Source organism: Gossypium hirsutum, chromosome D12, assembly GCF_007990345.1.
Source record: "Gossypium hirsutum isolate 1008001.06 chromosome D12, Gossypium_hirsutum_v2.1, whole genome shotgun sequence".
Lineage (NCBI taxonomy): Eukaryota > Viridiplantae > Streptophyta > Magnoliopsida > Malvales > Malvaceae > Gossypium > Gossypium hirsutum.
Window position 1 is genome coordinate 48634398 of NC_053448.1, and position 12346 is coordinate 48646743.

A 12346-nucleotide genomic window follows, 5' to 3' on the forward strand; every position below is an offset into this window, starting at 1 on the left:
GATATAGTTTTCCTTGAATCATTTTAGGCACAGGTCTTTCACAAAGTACACGTCGGCAGTAGAGTTTTTATTTTTTTATTTTTAACTACATAAGAGTGGTTAAGAGCAAGAAACTAGAAAAAGCCAAAACAAAGAGTGAACAACTAAAATTTAAGTCAATAAGCTTATGTTATACACTGGATCCACAATGCGTCCGAAATTGAAGACAATTTGGGATTGTCTCAAACGATGCGATTCGTTTGAATAAAAGTCACTTTTGCAAGAGCATTCACTTTATTTGTGCTTCTACTCATCCAAAGGGAAGGAAAAGACTTGAAATTGTGCCTTAAGATGAAGAGAGTGCTGAACTCTGAGATGTACCACGGCATTGAAAACGTGTTGAGAACTGATCTCAACACAAATCAAATCCTTCACATATGGGCAGGGTTTAACCATAATAAGGCCTCCCGAACAGCCGAGACTTGTGCTAAATGTGGTGGCATAGTCAGCATAAATGTTTTAACAAGTAATTACTAAATTAAAAAATACAAGTAGAATTGGTTTACATCAAACAAACCAACAATTAGCCATATTTATATTAATAAATAGTATAAAACTAAATTAACATTGTATTGAGTAGATGCATTTTAATCCCCTCACCAAGAAAAATGGAGGAGGTGAAACAAATTAAGAAATGGAACAGAAAGGGTATTTCAGTCATGGTATATAAGTCGGGAAACTTTGACCAAATCGACAACTTGCCTGTGACAGAAGCGAATGGTGGGTTCTGGTACAATACAAGAGTTTCAACTTTTGTTCTACCAATAATGCTATTTTATAATGGTCATATACAATATTAGATTTTGAATATATTCCCCAGACAAGGGCTATTAATACTGGACAGTCCCACGACACCCTCTCCCAGCAAACATTGTTACGTTGAATTTTAAATAATTACAAAATGAAAAACAAATACAAAAACTAGAAAACAGATACTTGTAATAGAAAAATAAAATGCGAGGAGCAGTGGAAGTGGTGGTGGTTTGAGAGTTTAAAAGGTGCAAAGTCCAAAGATTTTCAGAAAGGGAATAAATAAATAAATAAATGTGTAGGTATATGTATATAAGATATTTATAAGAAGGTTCCAGGAATCAAGGGCCAAGATCATGTGACAGACCCATAAGATAAGGAGCAAACCTAAGTTAAAAGGTTTTTTTCTTTTTGCTTGCACTTTTTCTCAAAATTCTCAAACTTAAAAAGAGAGGCAGCCAGGCATGATTTGAGAGATTCAGAGAAGTAACTCAAAACCCACTTCTTTTTACACACTATATAAAGCAAGTTAAGATAATCCTATTTGGCCTTTTATGGTCCTAATCCTATATCTTTCTTTCAGAGTCTAAACTAAAGCCTCCAAAAGCATTACAGTTTCTGAGTTGGGGCTTGGTGGCGCCACTACTACACTTGAACTGGTCCATCAGTTGAGACGACAATGTTAAGAGGAGTGAATACAAGACCGGGCAGATATAGTGGGGGGGCCAAAGTGGCTGTTTTCTTCTTGTGGATTATGTTGTTTTTTTCTCAGTTGGGTTTGCATTTCGCTGTTCATAAACAAGGCAGTCGGCATAGCTTTCAGTTTATTAGGTCCCCTCCCCCAAGGAAAGCCTGGTTTTCCGGCGCTGCTAATTCCTTTCATGCTCCATCAAGCTCGCCTCACTTGCCCGGAAATGAAGGTGATGAAAAGAGAATAGTTCATACAGGCCCTAATCCTCTTCACAATTAAGGGGAGAAAGAAAGAAACAAAACCAGTTAGGGTGTAAGTTACTACATGTTTTGAAATGCTAAATGACTGTAAGAAGGATGATATTATTATTATTATTATTATTATTATTATTATTAGCTTTTGCTTCTTTTCTTGAATATTATTACAGTGAATGATGATGAGAATAGAGAGCATTGGCTTTAGCCTTTTCAGTGATGTTTCTAAATTAGGGTTCTTTTTTAGGGCAGTGTAAGACAAGGGGAAAGGCTAGTGTTAATGCCCTTGTTTCTTTTGTTTGTGTTCTTCTTCTTCTTCTTCTTCTTCTTCTTCTTCTTCTTCTTCTTCTTCTTCTTCTTCTCGTGTACTGTACCTTTCTCTCTGTTAATGCTAAGATTGAAGACATCTTTTAAATTAAATAGGTTCAGTTCCTTTCACTCATCTGCTTTGCTTTCGTGTACAACTGTTGTGCCAGCCTATATTTGCAGGTTCCCACACTTCCCTTCTCCTTTCTGTCATGGGAATTAAGAGAGCTTCAAATAATGTTACAATGAATGTTATTGTAATGAATAGGTAATAAATATAAACGATAATAAAGAGACTAAACCCTGAAAACGAATACAATGTTAATCCCACCACAAAAAGGAAATCATAAAACGTTGGGAAATAATGTTGAAGCTGAAGATTCATTTCTGACATCGAGAATTTCTTTTTTACTATAACTAGGGTTTTAGCCCTAGGGTGTAGGTTAAAGTTTTAATAATCCAAACTGTATCTAGTAATTAATAAGGTGTTTCATTTGGGTAATTCACATAAATTAAAAAATTTATAATTACCCTCATCGTCGAACATGTTCATTACATAGTAACATATGAAGAATGAGGTATAGTGACAAAGAGAGATGATGAGACAGCTAATATATGGGCCACGTTAGCTGGTTTAGAATAAATCACGAAATGAATCAAAATTGATATCTCATTTAAAAGAAAGAGTATGAACTTGTTAGCAGTGGGGGCATCTGGAGTGAGGGACTGGTTTTGATTGATTATTCCTAGAAGTCCCGGCCATATCTGGTTTTATTGACTTAAATGCGTCCCTCTTTCTCAAAGAGGATGCCTGTCTCACAGGGCCAACACGTTTTCTCATGACTTAGGATACCGCACCTTTCCAACATATATTAATTGCCATACTAATTTACACTGTCTAATTTAATACTACTACTAAAAATATTTTTGCATTCCGGTCATTTCCCTGCTCCTTCAATTTTTAAAAGTCTAAACAATGAAGGTGAATTCCCCTTACTTATATCATATCTGTTTTCTGTAATTATATCATGTTGAAATTTACTATTTTGATGTTTAGGGGATGGGTGTGCCATGAACAAAGTCTTACAACAACTCCAAATTAATATATTAAAATAAAAACAATAATGACTTATTTGACTCTTCAACTTTATAAAAAAATTTATTTTAATTTATTTTTTTTATTTTTTTAGCCCTTAAACTTGCGTTTTTGTCAAATCATCCCAAAATAAATAAATAAAGTTAACTTTTTTAACTTTGTTGATATTGCCTACACGTGGATGACACACTGACATTTAATTTTTTTATAAATTTTTAAAAATTCAAAAAATTATAAAAACTATTTTAAAAAATAAATATTATTAAAATTATTTAAAAAAATTATATTAATTTTAAGATTTTAAAAAAATTAATTAATTGATGATGTGTCATGTGTGGCAATCCACATGTATGCCATGTCAGCAAAATTAACAAATGTTAACTTTTTCATCCATTTTGAGGTACTTTGATAAAAAAAAGGGCAAGTTTAAGTGCTAAAAGAAACCAAAAAAAAAATAGAGAGCTAAAATAACTTTGTTATAAAGTTAGAGGGCCAAAAAAGTCATTACACCAAATAAAAATAAAGATTTAAATACTAAATATATAAATATATATTAGTAATGTGTCACCTAAGGACAAGGCATAGTTGAAGCTGTCAAGAGAAATCTATAAATTAAAAAAGAAAAAAGTCATAAAAACTTCCTTGGAATCAGCTTTTGTCAACTAAACACATAAACAAAAAAAAAAAAGTTCTGAAACATAAGATTGGTTGGAGAAGTGAGAGATCTTTCTTCTCTAATTAATAAATTGAGAGGTTCAAAAGATTCTATTCAAGTGTGAGAGAGAAGAAGCAAATTTATGAAGGCAAGCTATTAGTCTGTGTAAGGAAAGAGTTGCGACATGAAATGAATGTTTGCTTGCGAGGCATTTAAATGAGTGAGTTATACACTGCTTGATGAGAGTGCAACTACCTCTCATCTCTCACTATTTATTTAATAATTTTTAAATATTCTTATTCATATTATCTTTTAATGATATTTTGTGTCATCTTTTTTATTTTTTAAATTGAAGGTATTCATACACTAACTCCACCCATTAAAAAGTTATTTCTATATGAAAATGTATATATTTTTATCATTCAATATAAATAAAATAAAATAGAGATGGAATCAAATTAAACCGATTGGTATGACCGCAAATAAAAGAAGGCCCCATAAGAGTTTCATACATAGCTGGAATGCTAAATTTATGATAATATATCAACCACCCAAAGACCTTGAATTAATGTTTAATCAATGTAGGTCACGTTCTTCCTCATCCTTAATGAATTGCATGCTTTGGTTGTTGATTTTTATTTTTATTTAAAATATAAAGCAAGCCTAAGCTTAGACATCCACAACCTAAATCCCTGCCATACAGACACAGTAACCAACAGGCAGGCTTAAAGAAAGTAATGCTTTAATTGGGTTGTAGAACATTCATTATAAAAATTCTTGACAAGGTATACACTTGGAAATCCTAGAACCTACTTAACATCCAACTATTACTTTAATTGATTATAGCGTATGAATCAATCAATCATACAACTTGAAGAAAATGATATGTTGACCAATCAACCTAAACAAATACAATTAAAAAATCAAATCAGACTGCTTCAGTTTGCCGTAACACTACAGATTCAGTTTGTCAAGTCACACCTCTCTATAATATATTCACCAATCAACTTAAACAAAACAGTATTTTTTTTTAAAAGAAAAATCAAAGGTGTAAAGTCGATAGGGACTAAATTTTTACTTGGAGTATGCATTCAGCTGGTTGACTGAGAAACTGTGTATCTCATTCAACGTGTCTCACAGTTTTTTAAGCTTTAACTTGAGAAAACAAGCTGCTGGTTTTTGGCACTTTGGGATGAAATTTTAGAAAAAAGTACCATAAATATTGAAACATTGGATATCTTCATAATGATAACAAATGAAATGCCATTAAGGTGTTAAGGCTGCTACCATATCTAAATTAACTAGGAATAAGATACAATTGCAAATTTGGGTTTGGTTGGAAAAAAAAAAAAGAAATAATTAATTTTGACTTAATTGACTTGTTGTAGTTGAATTTTTTAAATTTGAACTTGCCCCAAATATCCCTAATTCGAGTTCAAATGTTTAAAATCCAGTACGAGAACATCAAAAATTAATTTCAATACGTAACATAATTTAATAAAGCGAATTAAGAATTGATTCAAACTTTAAAAATAAAATCTTCTGTTGGGTCTACATTAATCTTAAGATTTAACAACTTTTTTCAATTTTAATTCATGTGGACGTGACACTTTAAAATTGTAGCACATCATCATCTAAACTTTCAAAATCAAATTTTAATGGGTTTCTATTAATTGGATTTTGCTTTGACTATATACTATCCTATGATGTTTATTTTATGCCTTTGCTTATCTTAGAACTGGTGCAGGTATTTCATGTAGTTTGACTGAACTATATGTATTTATAAGTGTAAAGGAATAAAATTATTTAAGACCAGTTAGACTTTAACTATACAGTTTTAAAGAAGTCAAAATATAATTTATTATATTAACTTTGTAACACCCCTAACCCGTATCCGTCGCTGGAACAGGATTACAGAGCATTACCGAAATTTACAGAACAAATAAATAGATATTTCATATCATATAGCATTCATATTAGAAACCAATCAAAATCAAACATAATGTCCCTTATGTGAGCTCACGAGGCCCAAAATACACATTAGAAACAAGTCGGGACTAAATCGAGTACTCAAAGAATTTTTTAGAAAACATTAAAATTTTTCAAAGGTGCAGGGGATACACGCCCGTGTGGTCAAGCCGTATGGCTCACACGGTCAAGAGACACGCCCATGTCTCAGGCCGTGTGGACATTCAAAATAAGGACACACGGCCGTGTCCCAGCCTGTGTTCAAACTTGAGAGCTCTCTGACTTGGGACACACGGCCAAGCCACACGCCCGTGTGCTAGGCCGTGTGAGCATTCTGTTTTGCACTAATTAAAAGATACAGGGGACACATACTCGTGTCTCTGCCAGTGTGGACGAAATAGACCATTTTTCTAGCCACATTTCTCACCTAATTTGTCTTCAACCTATACACATTAATTTGTACATCATCAAGCCATATAAAACTACTTAAAACAAGCCAAACTCAAGTCTTAAACATAACATATCATCACATATATCCAAGAATCCATACTTACCAAATTAACCAAATACACATATAAGCATATTTATACCTAATATACACATCCAATCCAACCATCAATATGCTTATGAATTATCCATCATTCAACCATTCCAATCACATATCAAACATGACAAGGCCATATATATATATATCAAAATATATTAAACACAAGCCATTCAAATGGCTAATCACAACAAAACATTTACATGCCAACATTTGGCCAAATTAACTTATACATGCCATTATAACCAAAATTGAATAACTATATATACCGAAATGGGCCGATGGATAGTGTGAAGTAGCTCCGACCAACTTCCAACCAAATCGAGCTTTCAAATTACTATAAAACATGGAAAATAAAATATAGTAAGCATTTAAGCTTAGTAAGTTCGTATCACATGGAATTTAACTTACCATTATTTCACATATAAGGTAAGCATACAAGAATTATCCAAACCAACTTGGCCAAAAGCCTAAACACATATCCTCATCATGTTAGCCATGTAAACACATATAATAACCCATAAACATGGATGAACATAGTCACCAAGCAATTTCCATACATGTAGCATCCATCTCATATTTCAATATATATCATGTAATATCATTTCCATGTAATTTCATATATATACTGATAACAGTTCATATCGGATTCACATTTTCTTATAACAAAACATTGCTCGTCAAACCGTTTAAAATATCGTTGGATATACGGGTAGTACACACGAGGTGTACAAATCTATAATTTGTCAATTCATATACAGGTATGCCCATACGAGCATGTTAACGGGAAGCTCTTCTGAATCATGTAACGAGAAGCTCATGTGAGTTGTATTACGAGAAGCTCTTGCCAGCCAATTATCGGGAAGCTCATACGAGCCATAAACGAGAAGCTCAAGAAAGCCATTAATTAGGAAGCTCATGAGAGCCAAATATCGGGAAGCTCATGAGAGCCATATAACGGGATGCTCATAAGAGCTAAATAATGGAACGCTTTTGTGAGCTGTGGTGTGACCGCAACACATGCAGGACCACAACCAATTCGAGAACCCTTAATGACATGTCATTTGTATCTATCGTATTTTCAAGGTTCAAACGAGACTTAGTACTTGTCGGATATGTGATCAATACTTATATATGGCAATTATACATTTCACATACATATCATTCAATTTAAACATATAAATATCCAATTTAGTTACACGAACTTACCTCGACAAGTATACGTAGATTTGTAAGCTACTAATCTGATACTTTTTTTCCTCGATCCAATTCCGTACTATCCGGATCTATACAAATGAATTCAACTCAATTTAATACAGTTCACATTCAATTCAATCCAATACACATTTTTGGCAAAATTATTAATTTGCCCCTATACTTTAATTAATTACGATTTTATCCCTAGGCTCGAAAAATAAAATTCATACAATTTAATCCTTATTTCAAGCCTAATCAATTTTTATCTATAAAAATAGCAGCCCATGTATTTCATAAAATTCAAAAATTTTCCATGAATTTTCCATCTTTTCAATTTAGTCCCTAAATCATAATTTCATCAAAATTCTCTTTACAAAAGTTGTTTATCTATCAACAACCTTTCATTTTCTACCATAAAACTTCATAATTCAACTATACTTATCCATGGAAAAATCTTAACACTTTAATATTTTTGCAAATTAATCCCCGAGATAGCTAGATTAAGCTATTACGATCTCGGAAACATAAAAACCATTAAAAACGGGACAAGAATACATACCTAATTAAGCCAAATAAGTTTGCTAGAACTTAACTTCCATGGCTAGGGTTTCCATGTTTTTGTTTTAGGAAAGATGATGAAAATAATATTAATTTAATTATTTATTTCATTTATCATCATTATTTTATCATCTTTCTAAAATTAACCTTAATATTTCTTCAATTTCCAATGATGAATAATCATCCTTATCTACTAAATCCTCTAAATGGTCTATTTTCCATATAAGGTGATCTGATCACACCTCATAAAAATGATTGGTGGCGACTCCATACTCATTTGTTTTAAAATAAAAGTTGATCCAAAAAAGGTTTTGACACAACCATTTTGACCTTTCCTATCATTTGACAAAATATTTTTAGGTACATGCCATTGACATAATGAAAGAGTTATACAAACTAAGGTTAAGTCGACTGTTGTTGCTTGGATGCTGACTTCACTTTCCTAGGGCTTCGAGAATACTTGTACTTGTGCACGAAATAAACAAGCCGTACGTTGAACGATAAAGCTCAATGATACTTTTATGTTCCAAGATAATCTAATATAAGATAACAATAGCAATATGACATGATGCACATAGTCTCGATGTCTACCAATACATATTCCATATTATAATACATTTAAATAACCATTTTCACATGAAAGTGCATATATATCAAGTGGCAAGCCAATTTAACTATCATGGCAATGAAAATGATCCAATCCAGTTACATATACCGAAAACCTATTTTAAAACCTTTTAGCAATCAATACCAAATCGTAATTCAAACATTTATAATCTTAACATTATGACATTCAATCCTAATTTCATTACACGTCATTTAACCATTTACGAATTATTCAATTCACTTTTCTGGAGTCTATCTACTCATTCATGCTCATCTCGGCCTCTAAGGCTCATTTACAACTAATATTTATAACCATTCAGTTGCTTTCATTATTATTTTTTATTCTCATATGCATATTAATGATCCTATATCATTACACCATTTCAATTCAACACCATTACATAAGTTTACCATTCATAATCCTTATTCACATTACTTGAACTGCAACACCCCTAACCTATATCCGTTGCCAGAATAGGGTTACAGAGCATTACAGGAATAAACAGATCAAATACAGACATTTTATATTATTTAACATTCATGTCAGATATTATTCATAAAGTTCCTTATATGAGCCATCGAGGCCCAAACATACATTAGAAACAAGTCGGGACTAAATCGGGTACTCAGAAAATTTTTTACGAAATTTCAAAATTTTTCCTAGGTGCAGGGTACACACGTCCGTATGGTCAGGCCATGTGGCTCACACTGTCAAGAGACACGCCCGTGTCTTAGGCCGTGTGGACATTCGAAATAGGGCACACGGTCGTGTCCCAGCTTGTGTTCGTACTCGTGTAACTTTCTGATTTAGGTCACACGGTCAAGCCACACGCCCGTGTGCTAGGCTGTGTGAACATCATTAAATAAGTGCAGGGGTCACACGGCCAAGCCACACGCCCGTGTGCTAGGCCGTGTGAAAAATCTTGAGCATTTTTTTTTAAATTTTAAAGATGCAAGGGACACACGACCAAGACACACACCCATGTGCTAGGTTGTGTGTCACACACGGCTGAGACACATGCCTGTATGGACAAAATAGGGTTATTTCCAAGCCATATTTTTCACCCAAATTTTCCTTCCACCTACATAAACACTTAAACATATTCTCAAGCCATCTCAAAGCACTTAAATCAAACCAAAATCATGTCTTAAACTTGACATATTACACATACAACCAATGTGCTCTTAGGCACCCCAATAGACAATTTATTATTATGTCATTCCAAAACTTATATTTACCTAGATACCAAATGCATATATGCATAATCAAATTCATACTTCAAACATGATAATACCATATATATCAAAACATGACCATTACAAGCCATTCCAATGACTAATTACAACCAAAACATGTGTATGCCAACATTGGCGAAGTTATCTTACACATGCCATTATAACCAAAGTTAATTTACTTAATATATCGAGATGAGCCGATGGATAGTGTGATGATATCTCCGCCAAGCTTCCAACCCAACGAGCCTCTGAATTACTATAAAGCAGAGGAAAATAAACAGAGTAAGCATATTATGCTTAGTAAGTTGGTATAATAGGAAATTAACTTACCTATCATTTACATTTAAAGTAAGCATGCAAAATTCATCCAAAGAAATTTGGCAATTTGCCTAAATACATGTAATCTCAAGAAACATGTTAGTTATGTAATTCATGTGAATATCAAGAAACAAGGATGAGCTCATCATGTAAAAATTTCATATACATATACTGTAATCACTGAATTTTGTCCGGGATTAATTTCGTGTTTAAAAAAAAAGAATTTTGAAGTTTTTTTGCATTTTAACCCCTATACTTTTCAAAATTTACATTTTGACCCCAAAATTTTCTAAAATTTACATTTTGACCGCAAAACTTTCTAAAATTACATTTTGACCCTTAGGCTTTCTCAAAATTACACTTTAACCCCTAAACTCTTAAGAAATTACATTTTGGCCCATATTTTGCTAAAATTACACTTTTGCCCCAGAAGCTTTACATCCTATGCAATTTAGTCCTTCTGGACTTGTCTAATCGCCGCTGCAGCAGCCGAGCGTACCCCTCCCAGCCGAGCTACTCCAGCAGCCCCCCTAGGCCATCATGGCTCATCTGCCACCTGCAAACAATGAGAAAGAGGACAAAATTTGGAGCTTTTAAAAGGAAAGGATTGAAGAGAAATGGGGGGGAATCAAAAAGAAAAAGAACAAAAAAAGTTTTTCAAAATAGCAGCAGCTCCTTCCGTCGCACCAGCGCCACCGCACCCACCACCGCAGCACCACCATCACCTACACTTAGCAAAGCAAGCAAGAATCCAAACAAACAACAAGCAAAATCCAAAAGAAAAGAGAGAAAACCCAAACAAAAGAGACAAAGAAACAGCAGACAATAACCGAATTTAGAGGAGGAGAAAACGCTTACCTTTGAGCCATCCATAGCCACCGAGGGCGGAGGAGATCGGCGCCAGTGACGGCGACGGTGTGGGTCTAGGGAGCGACCCGAAAAAGAAGGAAAAAAGAAAGAAAAAAGAAGTAGAAAAAGAAGGAAAAAAGAAAGAAAAGAAAAGAAAAAGAAAAATCAACAGTCGGGTCAACTCGACCTGACCACCCGACCCGACCTGAGCTGCGACCCGACCCGACCCAGCAGCAGCAGTCCCTAGCCCAAAGCAGCTCAAAAAAAAAACAAACAAAAACAGAAAAAAAACAGCAGAAAAAAAAAGAGAAAAAAAACAAAGCAGGCCCAAACCAAGCCCAGCGCAGCCCAATCCAGCAGCAGATTCAGTCCAACAGAAGCAAGCCAGCCCAGTCTAGCGTCAGCCCCAATGCTCAGCAGCCCAACAGCTTCGGCCCAGTCCTTTGATAGCCCAATAACAGCAGCCCAACAGCAAAAAAATAAAAGAAAGGCCCAAACAGCCCATAACTTTGGGTTTTCGTAAATTCTTAATTTTTTAATTTAACTTTGTCTAAATATTTAAATGTTGTATCATTTTTAATATTATTACTTATTTTTAAGTATTTTTATTTTTGAATTTATGTTTTTAATTTTATTTTATTTTAATTTTTAAATTCGAATAATTTTGATGCATGAGGCAACAAACCGATTTAGCATTAAGTCATCGAATTCATCGCTATGTTGGGTGAATATCGATGGCTCGTGTTAAATATGGGACGCCCTTTTTTAAAAAAAAATGAATGAAAATATTCAAAAATCCTCGTGTTAAAAAAATTCTCGTGTTTTAATAGGATCACGATTAAATATTAAATTCAATCGGTTTGACACTAATTCTTCGATTTCATCGCCATGTCGGGGTGAATATTGTCGATTCGTGCTAAATACGAAAATTTTTTTTGAAAAATTCCAGTGGTCAAAAATTTCGAGATTTAAAAAAATTGAGTTTTCACAAAAAAAGAAGAAAAAATTCTCGTGTTTCAAAGAATTTCGTGTTTTCAAAAAATTCTCGTGTTTTAAAAATTTTCGTGTTTTCAAAAATTTTTTTGTTTCAAAAATCCTCGTGTTTTCAAAAATCCCGGTGCTTCAAAAAAATTTTGTGTTCTCAAAAATTCCAATGATCAAAAATTTTTTTTCGTGTTTTCTAAAAAAATTCCGTGTTTCAAAAATTTTCGTGTTTTTCAACAATTCTCGTATTTCAAAAATTTTCGCGTTTCAAAAAAAATATTGTTTTCAAAAATTG

At 33.3% G+C, this 12346-nt stretch overlaps 1 long non-coding RNA gene across 1 annotated transcript; it reads left to right on the forward strand.

Moving 5' to 3' along the window:
- The first annotated feature begins 1026 nt into the window (after window positions 1–1026).
- Window positions 1027–2154, forward strand: LOC107947585 (uncharacterized). Its single transcript, XR_001697181.2, has 2 exons — window positions 1027–1275; window positions 1373–2154. It is a non-coding gene; the product is annotated as an uncharacterized lncRNA (long non-coding RNA).
- The last annotated feature ends 10192 nt before the right edge of the window (window positions 2155–12346 follow it).